The 14,600-nt window shown below is 43.6% G+C and overlaps 1 pseudogene; it reads right to left on the reverse strand.

The window, feature by feature from the left end:
* Positions 1 to 12,134: 12,134 nt before the first annotated feature.
* Positions 12,135 to 12,903, reverse strand: LOC105815492 (annotated as a pseudogene).
* Positions 12,904 to 14,600: the final 1,697 nt, after the last annotated feature.

A 14,600-nucleotide genomic window follows, 5' to 3' on the forward strand; every position in this document is an offset into this window, starting at 1 on the left:
ATACATTGGGTTAAATAAAACATATTATTAAAATTAATATCTCCTGTACGCATATGCATGGTTTTTTTTTTAATGTGACTGATAGAAAATTTAAAATTACGTCTCTGGCTCACAGTGTGTTTCTATCAGATAACACTACTGTAGAGGGTGTGAACCGGTGGTGATGAGGGTGTGAACAGGTGTGATGCAGGAACAAGGGCACGAGTGAGAGTTCCCATGACGAAAATGGCTTGGCCAAGCAAAAGCTGATCTTAGATAGTGAGACCTCGGCCCTTACTCTCACTCCAATCCCAGAATGCTGGCATCTGGTCCCCTACCCTCCAGGTAGGACTCGAACATTCACTTCAAGAGAAGCGGACCAGCCTGCTAAACGATACCGAAGCAGACGCTGTCAGACCCCTGCCCGCGTCCCCGCAGCCTTCCCTCCTGCACATGGAGACAGCTTCCTGCAAACTCCTGCAACTTCCTTCTGGAGGACGCTCCTCTCAGCCTGCAGACAGGCACAGCCGGAAGTGCCAGAGAGTTCAGGCGCCTCCAGGTGACAAGGTGACGTGAAGGGCCTGGCTCCCGCGCTCTCCCACTTCCAGGGCCGCGCACGGCACGGGATTTCTACTGCTCACTCTCCCCCTTTCCCCCTCTCCCCAGTCTCACTCCTCCACCCCTCACCAGGGTGTCCTGAGATCACCTCTGAAATAAATTACCTGAACTGGGCTCCTTGTCTCTGGGTCTGCTTCAGGGGAATTTAAACCAAGACAAATTGTTACAGTTGGTGCTTCTCCAGGAAGACAGCACAGCCATGTCACCCGGCAGGGTCGTGGATAAGCCTCACCCATGCACTCAGAGCTTTTTATTTTTTAACATTTATTTTACTTTTCGGCTTTATTGAGGTATAATTGGTATACAAAAAACTGCACCTAATGTATACAATTTGATGAGCTTGCACACATGTACTGTTAAAAGGAAAACTTTAGACAAATTACATTTAACAGAGTTTAATTGAGCAAAGAGTAATTCGAGAATCCAGCAGCCCCCAAAACCAGAATAGGTTCAGGGGGACTCCAGCGCGGCCACGTGGCCGAGAGGATTTGTGGACAGAAAAAGGAAGGTGACATACAGAAAACAGAAGTGAGGTGCAGAAACAGCCGGATTGGTGACAGCTGGGTGTTTGATTTACTTGAACACGGTTTAAACAGTTGGCCGCCTGTGATTGGTGGAAACTCAGCTGTTTTGATTGGCTGAGGCTTGGCTGCTTGTTACCAGAGGAGGTTACAGTCTGTTTGCACATCTAGTCAGGCTACAGCTCAGTATGTACAGAAAACCTTTAGGCCCAACTGAAATATGTAAGGAGGCAGCTGTAGCCTAAACTTAACAGTATTTATTGTTTATTATAGGCATTGTGTTGTACGGCAGATCTCTGGAACTTCCTCATTCTTGCACAACTGCAACTTTACACGCATCAAACAACAACCCTCCATATCACTCTCTTCCCGTCTACTGGTAACCACCATTTTATTGTCCACTTCGATACCTTTGGCTATTTCAGGTGCCTCCCATAAGAGGAATCATGCAATGTTTGTCCTTTAGGGACTGATTTATTTCACTTAGTATAATGTCTTCCATGTCCACCCATGTTGTTGTAAATGGTAGGACTTCCCTTCTTTTTGAAAGCTGAATAATGCTCCATTGTATGTATATACTACATATTTTAACATCCATTTGTCTACTGATGGACATTTGGCTATTGTGAATAATGCTGCAATGAACATGGGAATGAAAATATCTCTTCCAGATCCAGGAGGTGGGATGATTTCAATTTTTTCAGATATATACCCAGAAGTGGGATTGCTGGATCACATGATAGTTCTATTTTTAATTTTTTGAGGAAACTCCATACTGTTTCCCATATCAGCAGCCCCATGTTAGTTACATTGTCACCAACAATGTACAAGGATACCCTTTTCTCCATACCCTTGCAGATGCTTATCTTTTTTTTTTTTTTTTTTAAATAAAGCTGTCCTAACATGTGTGAGGTGATATCTTATTGTGGTCTCGATTTGCATTTCCCTGATGATTAATGATGTTGAGCATCTTTTCATATACCTCTCAGTCATTTGTGTGTCTGGTGTGGAGAAACGTCTATTCAGGTCCTTTGCCGATTTTTTAGTCTTGTTATTTATTTTTTATTTTATTTTTTACTATTCAGTCAGAGCCTTTTAGAATCTACTTTTAAATACGAGCAGAAAACCAAACAACCAGACATTTGAGGATGCCCTTTAATGAGTCAGAAAGTAAAACAAAATTTTGGGTTTTTCTAAAAGTAACAATTTATATATGGCTCATTTTTTATGCCCCACATGTGCATGGAAGTAATATTGTGCCATAACAATAACACTAAATGTACAAAAAGGATGGATGCATGTCTGTACTTGTTTCAGTAAACAGAAAGCTAAAATACTGGACTAGCTGTCTCGAAGTTAACACCCTGCCATCCTCTGAGTACCCAATAGGTGCTACTTACTTTGCCAGGTGCTGGAATGCAGAAATTAAAGCCAGTCCCTGTTGTCCAAGGAAGTATAGTGTAGGAGGGAAGTTAGGTAAGAGGGAAAATGCTAATTGTGTACCAGAATAGAGTCTGCACAGCAGGGAAGGGAGCCCAGAGACACCCTAAAATGAGCAGGCTGGGGAGAGGGCCAGTGGGGTGCAGCAGAAGAAAGGGCATTGCCTGCACAGGGAGTAGAGAAAGGGACACATTTAGGAAACTGAACATATCCCGAGATGGCTGCAGTGAAGGGTATGATGGGGAAAGTGTCCAGGAGTGAGGCTGGAGGGCAGCCCAGGTCACACCACACCAAGGAGGTAGAATGATTCTCTAAAGAAACCAGGGCATCCTGGAAGGGCTCAGGGTGATGTCATCTGAAGAGTGACCTCTTCAATGATCTCCATAGTGTTTCCTAGTGGTGGTAGGATGCCTCCCTCCTTGCAGTCTGCAGAGGGAATCCAAACAACCACTACCTCTGCATCTTTTGAAAGGGAAAATACCTGGGAATGTGGAACCAGGTGTAGGAGGGAGATGGGGCAGGTGCCAGCGAAACTGTGAAGTGTGCTTTTCGTGCCTTAGGTCAACCCCCTTACACATACGTCACACAAGCTAAGATCCATTTTCGTGCCTCTCCCTCAGTGCCTCCATGTGCTGCCCAGCTGCAGGTCTTCCCATCCAGGCTGGCGTGGAACTTTTCCCAAGTAGCATAACATTTCAAACCAGTCACATGAGGACAATTTCTAGAAAGCACTGTGAATGAATCTAAGGGTACAGTGCCAGGCTCCTCGTGATTTCGCCTCCCTAAAACAAAGACGGGCACACAAAGGCAAAGGAAATGGGCCATTTTAGGTAGCTGGGGGTCTGCAAAGCAGCCCTTAAAACCCTCTGCAGCTAGCACAGTCCCCTGCTAAGAGGATCATTGCTTAGGGGCTGTGCTGCTTAACGTGGGGATTGATGTGCCCAGAGCACATAGACCTCAAAATACACTAAGCTAACGGGAGGGCGCAGAGCCTGGCCACGCTCCCTGTTCTTGATCTCTCCACCCAAACTGAATCACCTGCATAGAGAGCCAGGGCAGAAACATTGTGTTCACACTTAGCTCTAAAACGGGAGCTAGTGGAAGGGAAAAATTGGAAAGAATAATGAAGTCACTGACCTAAAGCAAGTTCACAATCCAGGAGGGAAAATTCCATTAGAGTTCAAGGCCTGAAAATAATTCTTTGTGGCCTGATGCTCTGTCCTCTTGCCCTACTGGGGTTCTGGACTCACCCTCTTCACCCCCCAGGGGTCCCATTGACCCTGTGTTGGCTCTGCCCTTGGACTCATTCTTACTTCATTTCATCTTCCTTCTGTTCCTTTCAGTCCAGGCTGGCGGCATTTCCACTGGTATAATCCCGGGGTCCAAGCCATGAGACAAGAGGGTCCTCCACAGATCTTTCCTAGATAACTGCATCTCCATTCCTGGCTTCTGCTGAGATGGTTGGTAGGAGTCATCAATCACACACCTAATCTCCTTAGCAAATGGTTGTCCAGCCACACCCTTGGCCCTGTTCCAGAGAAGGCCATCTGGTCAGAATTTTTCAAATTATCAAGAGCTCGTTCCTTTTCGCCTAACAGTTCATTCCTTGATTTATCTCTTTTCTCTTGCATTTTACTCTAAGCAGCACAGAGAAACCAGATTGTACCTTCCACAATTTCTTGAAAATCATCTCAGCTAAATATCTAAGTTCCTTGCTTACAAGTCAACTTTGCACAAAACAGTAGAATATAATCCAACCAAGTTCTCTGCCACTTTATAACCAGGTTGGCCTGGTCTAATAACACACTCCTCATTTTCATCTGAGGCCTTTAAAAAAAAAACAACAACAAAAAATCACCTGTTAGCAAGGAGGACTTCTGAGGCCTTTAACGTCCATATTTCTAGCAATATTGTGTTCTTGATGATCCATGTACTCTCTGAGATGATAAAAGCTTTCTCTATAGCTCTCCTCACTTCTTTCTGAGCTCTGCCCAGAATCACCTTTAACATTCATATTTCTACCATCAATCTCCTCAAGGCAGTCTAGGCTTTTACTGTCAATCTCCTGAAAATTCTTCCAGCCTCTATCCAATACCCAATTCCAAAGCCACTTCCACATTTTAGATATTTGTTACACTACACTTCTCAGTACCAAAATCTATATTCATTTGCTAGGGCTACTGTAACGAAGCACCACAAACTGAGTGGCTTAAAACAACAGAAATGTATTCTACCATAATTGTGGAGGCTAGAAGTCCAAAGTCAAGGAGCAGAGCTGTACACCCTCTGCAACCCTGGATAGAATCTTTCCTTGCCTCTTCTTTACCTCTGGTGGTGACTGGCGATTTTTGGCATTCCTGTAATCTCTACCTCTTTTATCACACGGCATTTTTCTCCAATGTTTTCATATGGCATTCTCCTGTTTGTGTGTCTTTGTCCAAATTTTCCTCTTTTTATTAAGATATATTGGATTAGGGACCACCCTAATAACCTCATCATAACTTGACTATATTGCAAAGACCCTATTTCCAAATAAGGTCACATTCATAGGTACCAGAAATGAGGACCTCAATATATCTTTTGGGGGGCCATAATTCAACTCGTAACACTGCGTGAATGTTGGCAGGTATGTACACCCATGTGAACACCAACCAGATCAAGATACAAAGATCAAGTACTTCCAAGTGCTTTCAAGTACCAGATCAAGTACTTCCAACATCCAAGAGGCTCCCTCATGACCCCTCTCAGGCAATATTCCCCAAAGGCAGCCTGTGTTCTGAGCACCACAGCTTCGTTTGGGGTCTGCAGAGCATGTTAATGCCAAAGCAATAGAAAATAAGATAAGAAATAATTAGAGTAGCCATATAGTCAAAGATAACGTACATTGTAAAGGCTGGACTTTGAGCCATTTCTGACATGCTCCATTAAAACATTATACTTTTTACGTTCCAACTAAATACCAGGTATTGTGCTATTTATTCGTGCACATCTCATTTCATCTTATTCCATAAACATCTTTTGGGGAAAGTATGCTGTTTCCATCTAGAAAGAATAATTGAGACATAGAGTGTTTGCCCAACAACTAACAAATTCCTACCTAACAAATGATTCCTAATTCCTACCTAACAAATGATTCCGGACTCTCAGGTTAGTGTTTGGTTCAGCAAATATCTGATGCATGGTTGTTATGGACGTAGGCGTGGGGAATCATGCACAAATGCCCCATTTCCCTGCTCTCAAGGATTTTAATATTTCTTGGAGAAATCAGAGCAAAGATATTATTTTATTTTACTTTATTATTTTAGTTTTTTTAGAGACAGAATTTCTCTCTGTCACCCAGGCTGTAGTGCAACGACGTGGTCATAGCTCACTGCAGCCTCAAACTCCTGGGCTCAGAGTGGTCTGCCTGCTTCAGCCTCCCAAGTATCTGGGACTATAGGCATGTGCCACCACACCCAGCTAATTTTTTAAAATTTCTTTTGTAGAGATGGAGTCTCATTATGTTGCCCAGGCTGGTCTCAAACTCTGGGACTCAAGCAATCCTCCTGCCCCATCCTCCTATAATCCCATCCTGAGATTATAGGCGTGAGCCACTGCACCTGGCCGAGATATAATTTTAAAATATTCTGCTTGAAATAGATGCTCAAAAAACAAAAAGAAAGAAAGAAAAAAACCAAAAGAATAATTTTAAAATAATGCAGTCAGTGTAATGATAGAGGCCAGCGTCAGGTTCTCTAAAGGCACAGAAGATGAATGTTGGCCCACCTAGGTATGTGTGATCACCCTAGGGGGTGATCTTGGAAAGCTTCCTGAGTTTTAAAGAAAGAATAAACAGGAGATAGGCAAAAAAAAAAAAAAAGAAAAGAAAGAAAGAAAAAACAAAACAATTAGCAGGGGCAGGGAGGAGGGAGGCACGAAACACAGGGGAAATCAAGCAGATGGGGACTGCTGGGGCCTGGAGTGGAAGTCGGGTTGTAGTTGAGATAAGACTCAACAGTATAAGTCAGGCCAGAGATGACTTCTATGTCATGATAAGAGGACTTTCTAGGGGTAGCAAATTCATTGCTCATGGACTGCTTTCAGTCTGCCTGTGGTGTCTTTATGGTTGCCATGGCCTTTGAATAAAATCTAATAGCAGGACACAAGCCCTCCAGCTCACCCAGGCCCCACTGCTCCCTACTGTTTAACACGTGCCAGCTCTGCTCAGGTACAGGACTTGAGTTCGTGGCATCTGTGAAGGAGAATGGAGGCCACTGCAATGACTTAGGCTGGCAAGAGACATTGGCCACGCTTGATTTTTAGATAAATTTCTCCGGAAACAGTGTAGGGGATAGACTTGGTGAGAGGGGAGGGTGAGATGGGGGCAGAGTGATCGGTTAGGAGGTTATAGAAAGGGCAAGATGCGATTACTTCCTGAGCAATGGTAACAGAGAAGGAGAGGAGAGACCATACTTGAAAACAATTTAGGAGATAAAATCATTAGCAGTTAGTGAGTAATTGGAGGTGAGGAGGTGAGAAGTGGTTTCCTTCCCACTTATCACAGCTATGCATGCTTTGCCATTGTGGCATTGGCTCTAATTCAAGGATGCAGTCAGCCTAGTACACACAGTCGGGTCACAGACAGATCAGAGGATGGCAAAAACCAAGAGGAACTAGAAGAGGCCCTTAGCTCCATCTAGAAAAGAGGTAATTCCTCAGTTTCTCTTGGCAAAACTTATACTATTAAGGAGAGTTGTTAGTCAACATCAAACCCGGCTGTAGCTAATTTCAACTGTCTTTGGCAACTCCTGTGTAGAGACAGTTATACTGATGTTAAATGGTTGGTAAATAGTGTATAAACTCCTTTAAGATATTTCTTTTGTGGTCTTTAAAAATCAAGAGTTAGAAAATATATAAAGATGTGATACCTGAAATCAGTAGCCAGTGTCATGGTCCTTAGTATAAGTGGCAGCCACCCCAGTGACCTGAAGATTAGGACCCAAGCAAGGCATTTCTGAGTGATTCATATTTGAGAAAAGCAGATTAAAAGGCTGCATACCTAGTATGATTTAGGGACATCCAAGGAGGGGGGCCCCTTATCTCAAATCTAATGAAATAAAGCCATTGCTTCAGAATTTCCAACAAAAATTCCCACTGAACTTGTCTTTTTGGCATAAGATTTTGATTGGCTCTGAAAATGCAAATACCTATGGCAGGGATGACCATTAAGCTTTAATGGTTACTTACACTTTTGTATGAATGAGATGAGACAATGCTTTCCCAGTAGATCTGATAAAGGAAGAATGGAGAACCAGATGCCTGAGAGGACATATAAAGAAAGGCCATAAAGGGACAGTCAGGAATCTGGGATGAGAAACAGAGTAGGACATAGAGCCAGGGTTAGCAAACTTTTTCTATAAATGGAAAATAGTTAATATTTTAGGCTTTGCAGGGCTTACTGTTTCCATTGCAAATACTCAACTCTGCTATTATAGAGCAAAAGAATGGGTGTGGCTATTAGAATAAAAAGTAATTTACAAGAACAGGTGGTGGCAGACAGAATACGGCCCATGGGCCACAGTTTGCCATTCCTTGTATAGAGGAAGAATACGTGGGCCTTGGAGACAGACAGACTTAAATCCAAACCCCAGTTCTAATAACTACTAGATATATGTAGTCTGATGAAAGTTAGTTGACCTCTCTAATCCTTAACTTCTCTCAAATGTGAAGTGGGATAGTAACATCAACCTCCAGTACAGTGGTCAAGCTGAAATTCTAAATATAAAGTCTTAACACTGTGCCTGGCACATGTAGGCATCCAACAAATAGTAGTCTCTCTTCTCCACTTTGACTTTCCCTTGAGCTGTCATTGTTCCACATATGTGGGTGTCAATAAATTCTTGTTGATCATTTGATCGATTGGCAGGTCCTGCTTTTCTACTAAGGAGGCCCAGGGTCCTTGGGGGATTCCTAATTCCTAACTCAGACTTTCTCTTACATTGCCAGACTTCGAGCTGCAGGCAAATTTTAATCCCAGGAGTTTGAGTGATAAAGAGGCAAGGAAAAGAGAAGGGGGAAAGAGGTGGGATGGGTAACTGGAGAATGTTGGCTTCCAAAGGGACTTAGCGAGAATCGGCTCCATCCACTGCCTTTGAGGAACAAGCAGAACTCAGCATCACGAGACGATGTTCCTGAAGCTGCTCTATAAGGAGAGAGTGCAGCTGATGGGGCCTTTGGAGAAGGAAGGAGAGAAAGAAAGAGGTAGAGATGGGCAGAAGAAGGAGGGGGAAACCAGGCAAAAAGGAAGAGAAGGAGTTCCTCACAAAGGACAATGGGGTGGATTTCCTTCCTCATGGCCCAGGGCTGTAGCTTGTCCGCCAGAGCTTTGGGCTCTGTAGGAAACGAGCCAGTCAGGGTTTTGTCAACTCACTGATGAACCTTCTATATGTTCTTTGATAATATGTGAAGCTGGACTTGTGAGCAACAGCTTACCCTTCAAAATAACAACTTCTACCATTATTCCTACTTCTTATTAACCTCTATGTGCCCCGGGCTGTCAGGCCATTGCATATATTTTCTCATTGATTCCTTCCAGAATGCCAATGAGATAGATGATAGCACTGTCCCCATTTTATAGCTGAAGATATTGAGGTTCAGAGAAGTTAAATAACTTGCCCAACGGCAAAAACAGGATTCAGACCGAGGTCACACTAACTGCAAGCTGTCTGACCGAAGACCGTTGGGGAGCCTCCTCCATCAAGGCCTTGGAGAAATGAAAGAGATGAAAAGAAAGTTCCCCATCTCCTGTTCCAGCTCAGACCCACTCAGATGTGTATGCCTTCAGCTTTTTAAGCAGGACTTAACTTTTTGAACTTGATTTTGATCTGGTTTTGGAAATACAGCCACCCCCTGCTGAAACCGTCCTACTCTCCATCTGGTGAATTAACTTGCTTTTCATCTCCTCCTCTCCCTTGGCCTGTGTGTTCACCCGGCTACTCGATAGCACCTTGGCCAGAGAATCAATGGATAAGGAAAGGAAAAGAAGGAAAACTTAGCTCAACTCTTGTTACCTGAGGCGGCAGCTGAAACCAATGCCCACAAAAGGGGTTTTGTATTTCCCATGAATTTAAAATGTCCCTGTCACTCATGCTACAAAATGTCCTGAGTTGGTGATCCAAAAAAGAATGCAATCATTGTGCACGTAGGACAATTTACAAGGAAATTCTTCACAGCACACAGTTATGCTGTAAAAATTCAACCCCAAGAAGCTGATGGCTGGGCTATTTCTTTGTTGCTCCTGCCTTGGTTGGGGTGGAGGAGGAATGAGGGGACAGTGGAGCTGCCGGAAAGCCCCAGACCTTCAGGAAGTGCAAGTCATGCCCTCCACTGCCTCTCAGCCGCTTCCTCAGCCCCCACCCCTAGGTTGTCGTTTTTGCATGCCATTTCCAGTCTTGGTTAGGGGACATTAATCTCGGTCTTAAAATTGAGACGCCTGTATGTCGGAAAGGGACTGACAAATTATAAGCAGCTACTTGAGCCCATATTGACTTCTGACAAGCTTGGCCATTGGGAGGATGTTTTCTAGTGGGCTTGGCAGGGAAGAGGAAAAGGAGGCCATCTCCATCAAAGGGGCAGCAGCTGTCTTTTCAAAACTTTCCTCTTCTTTTCTCTTTCTTTGTCTTCTTCCTTTCTCTGTTCTTTTGCCTTTTTTCCATGCTCTCCCTCACAGAGGAAGGGAGCCACTATTGTGCAAGAAAATACTATGTTGGCTTGCGACACAGAGGTGCAGTAAAGCTTTGCTCACATGCTGAGGGGCAATGCTATTTTAGCTGAGGGCTAATTCTGTTTTATTTCTGAGGTTGAAAATAAAACAAGAAGAAGACCACAAATTTAGTTTAAAGATCTTAATTGGCTCTTATTTGCAATTGTGGAATTGGGCAACACCTCATTCTAAAATAGAATGAGTGTTCTAATGAGCAGAGAAAGGAGGTTGGATTTACAGACAAGGGCTAAGGAAAGCAGAAATAGAGAACAAAAAGCGGATTAGTCATTTCACGATTACTTTCCTTATAAAGGTTAAAGAGAGAGGACTTCCTTATCATGCTGGCTAAAGTTGGCCTGTGGGGGTTTGGCTATCAGCTCTCTCTCTTCTGATTTCTTGGAAGGTCAGACAAACAACTTAGTTTCTGCTTGGTGACATGGGACTTTAGCATGAGTGACTCCATTTTCTTTTGGCTCTGTTGGACCTGGTGCAGGAGCTCAGTCCAAACTAAGGCCCCCTAATTTTGATTGATTTCTTTTCTCAAGTTACTCTTAGAAATTTCTTGAATGCCAAAGAAAATTAAAATTTAAAATCTCTTCTCTCCTCTTCCTCCTTTTTTTTTTTTTTCTGTTAAAGATTTTGGTCTTGAACTCCTAACCTCAAGTAATCCTTCCGCCTGGGCCTCCCAGAATGCTAGGATTACAGGAATGAGCCACCTGCCTGCCAAAATTCTGGAAGAGGGTGGGTGTGGTGGCTCAGGCCTGTAATCTCTGCACTTTGGGAGGCTGAGGCAGAGAATCACTTGAGGCTAGGAGTTCAAGACCAGCCTGGGCAGTATAGCATGACCCCATTTCAAAAAAAGAAAAAAAATTAGTCAGGCATGGTGACGCACCCCTGTAGTCCCAGCTACTCAGGGGGCTGAGGCAGGAGGATCACTTGAGACCAGGAGTTCAAGGTTGCAGTTTACTATGAACATGCCACTGCACTCCACCCTGGGTGACAGAGAAAGACTCCATCTCTTTAAAAAAAAAAAAAAAGGATTTTGAGGGTGGGTGTTATTATCATTTTTCTAACTTTTTGCCATGAAAATTCTCAAGCAAAAGTAGAAAGAAGAGTATAGTGAATCCTCATCCACTCTGGGCAACATAGCATGACTAGCAAAAGCAGGGAAATAAATGGAATTAAATAGCAAACAGGGAAAAAACAGGACTCTTCTCACTTTTGAATTCTCAATAATGAAAGCATCTCTGCTACACATTGACATGTAAATAAGCAAGGTTTTCATCTTTTGGGGGGCTCTGCCTCTGGCCCAGCCCTTAAAATTGGCCTTTAAAAGGAAAGCTCCTATTAGATGCTCTTTGTGATTTCTTTGTTGCCACAGGAATTCATGAATATACAAAGGACTTGGATAGATGGATGGATGGAAGGCAGATGAAACCTGAGATTAGAACAAAGCCTCATACATAGGTTTTCAGAAAAGCCAGCAGGAATGGGGTTGGTAAGGTTCTGGGGAGCTGCACGTAGGGACCCAAGGCTGGAAGAGAGGGGCGGGGCAGACCAGAGAAAACACTTTCACTTGCCTACCTGGGAGTAAAGTCAGCATCTGGCTTCCTGAACTTCAACAAAGAACCCACCTGGGAACCTTATTAAGATGCAGTTTCTGACTCAGCAGGTCTGGGGGGAAAGGGGGCAGGCAGGGGCAGGGCCGGGGGTGGGGGTATGGCAGGGGCAGGGCTGAGAACCTGCATTTTTCTTTCTTTCTTTTTTTTTTTTCCATGCTGTATTGTCTTTAATTAAGTACAAAGACCTTTTTAACTTGTCAGCTAGAGACTGTTTCACCCACTGCTCTGTTTGGCCGCCAGTCTCTTGTCCCTTTCTTCTGCAATGGGGAGGCGGATACCTTTTCCTCCGGGAAGAGAAAACTATGGTTTGTTGCCTTTGCTAATAACAAAAATGTTGGAGAGCCAAGTGGCAAAGCTGTTGGCATCTTTCAAAAGACCCAGGATGTCTTTCTCTGTTAGTGATCACACCAATTCTTCCCAGGTTAGCACCTCCCGTCACCATACACAGGTTACCAGTTTCAGATTTAATGAAATCAGTAATCTTGCCAGTCTCCAAATCAATCTGAATGGTGTCAATTACCTTGATGAGGGGACAGGATAGCGGATGGTGTGAGCATCAGGGGTCACCAGGTGAGGGGTTCCTTTTGTGCCCACAAAGATTTTTCTCACTTTGCACAACTTGTACTTGGCCTCCTCAGGTGTGATACGATGAACAGCAAAGCGACCCTTGGTGTCATAAATCAGATGGAAATTCTCTCTGGTCTGTCAATGCTGATGACATCCATAAAACCAGCAGGGTAGGTTATAGCAGTTCGGACCTTGTCATCAACATTAATGACCTGCTGCATGCAGATCTTTACTTTGTCTCCTGTCAGGACATACTTAAGCCTGTTTCTTAAGTATGGGAAATGAATGAGAGACACTCTCTGAGCTTGTGGGGACCGGTGGATGGACGAGTAGAAAACACATGGGTCAATTTATCCAGCATCCAATGCTTTGGAGTGGCTACCCGCTTCAGATGCTTCTTGGGACCATGAGACATGGCCGCACTAGGCACGGAAAGAGCCAGAACCTGCATTCCTAACAAGCCCCAGGCAAAGCCAGCTTCATAGACTGTCACCGATGCAGTCACCAGGGCCCTGAGCTTGGGCTAATGCACTGCTCTAACCCTACAATTCTTAATAATTTTAAATTTGAACTTGTGTTTTGTAAGTGAAGTCCAATGGAACAATACAGGCAGCACTAGAATAGAAGAGATGCATGCAGTGCGGTATGAATATGGCTGTCCACTGTCTTTTGCCACCCATTTACATATAGTGCTTGGGATATCCCTTGAGTACAAAATTCTGGTGGAAGTGCAGCAAGTCCCGAAGCAAGTACAGGGTGGTGTATTATGGCTGTGACTTAGTAAAATTGGGGGCACCAACAGCCTGGAGAAGCCATGCTTACCATTGGCACCAGAACTTGCTATGAACACAGAAAGAAGGCAGTGATGTTCTAAGAAAAATGAATGACAACTGTATCGTATCCTTTCTGTGTTACTTCCCTATATTAGCCAACCACTGGTGCTGAAAATTATGACTTGGATGAGAAGGGAAAGTTCCTTTTCCTTTCAGTCCCTCCTTATTCATCAGCAAGCAAAAGGTAGAGATTGGTAGTAGAATATGTGCTTATTAAGAAGTAAAATAAAAACAGTTGAGTTACTTTGCTCAGTGTTTCCGCTGTTCTGGTAAGAACAAAACACATACTTGTGTACAAGTTGCAAAATACAATTGTGTCATTTCAGTGATTCCGCATGATGAATTAAATGTTCATAGCTTTGCATTTAAAACTGGCATTGCTTGATTAAATAGACAAATGGTAAATCCATGTCATTTAAATGACTAAATGCTAGTCATCTAAAGTATTTCTTCATGTAGAATGACACTGAGTAGCCAACATAAAACATCGTGACGAGTTGAGCGGCTGTGGGAGGAAAGAAAAAGCTTAGTATAATATTTTAGTATCGTTAGTGGTACTTTTTTCCCACCTTTTGAACAGGGGCCCACATTCTTATTCTGCCCTGGGCCACACAAATTATGTAGCCAGTCCTGCGGCTGGCTGGTGCTGGTACCCCACAGACCACACTTGGAGAAGTGGGAGTCTTCAGCAAGATTTCGAAGCCAGACAGACCTGGATTCAACTGCAGACTGTATTGCCTGCTAGTTGTTTTTGTGACCTTAGACATTCCTTTGTAAAAGAAAGTCAGAGCGTTATCTTTCTGGCTTATCAGTAAGGACAATAATTGTCTCACTTGGTATGTGCTATTTTTGCTCACATACTTTAGTCTCCTTATCTATATACAGTGTCAACCTACAATAATCGAAAGAGTCAGAATCTAATTTAAAGAGAGTTCATTCAAGCACAAAGTTTGAGGATAGCCCACCCAGAAACACCAACTCTGAAGGAATGGAATCAGTGTTCCAAAGGGGGAAAGTTAAAATTTCATTCATACAAGCAGAGACAGAAGGGTTTCTAGCAGGATTACAGCATTTTCATACAAGGTTGACGCATAATTACAGCAATCTGGTTGGTTATTGGCAGCGCTTCTTTTTGGGAAGCGTACATTTAACATTTTTTTTTTTTTCTTGAGACAGAGTCTTGCTTTGTTGCCCGGGCTAGAGTGAGTGCCGTGGCGTCAGCCTAGCTCACAGCAACCTCAAACTCCTGGGCTCAAGCGATCCTCCTGCCTCAGCCTCC

This window comes from Propithecus coquereli, unplaced genomic scaffold (assembly GCF_000956105.1).
Source record: "Propithecus coquereli isolate 6110/MARCELLA unplaced genomic scaffold, Pcoq_1.0 Scaffold339, whole genome shotgun sequence".
In the NCBI taxonomy this organism is placed as follows: Eukaryota; Metazoa; Chordata; class Mammalia; order Primates; family Indriidae; genus Propithecus; species Propithecus coquereli.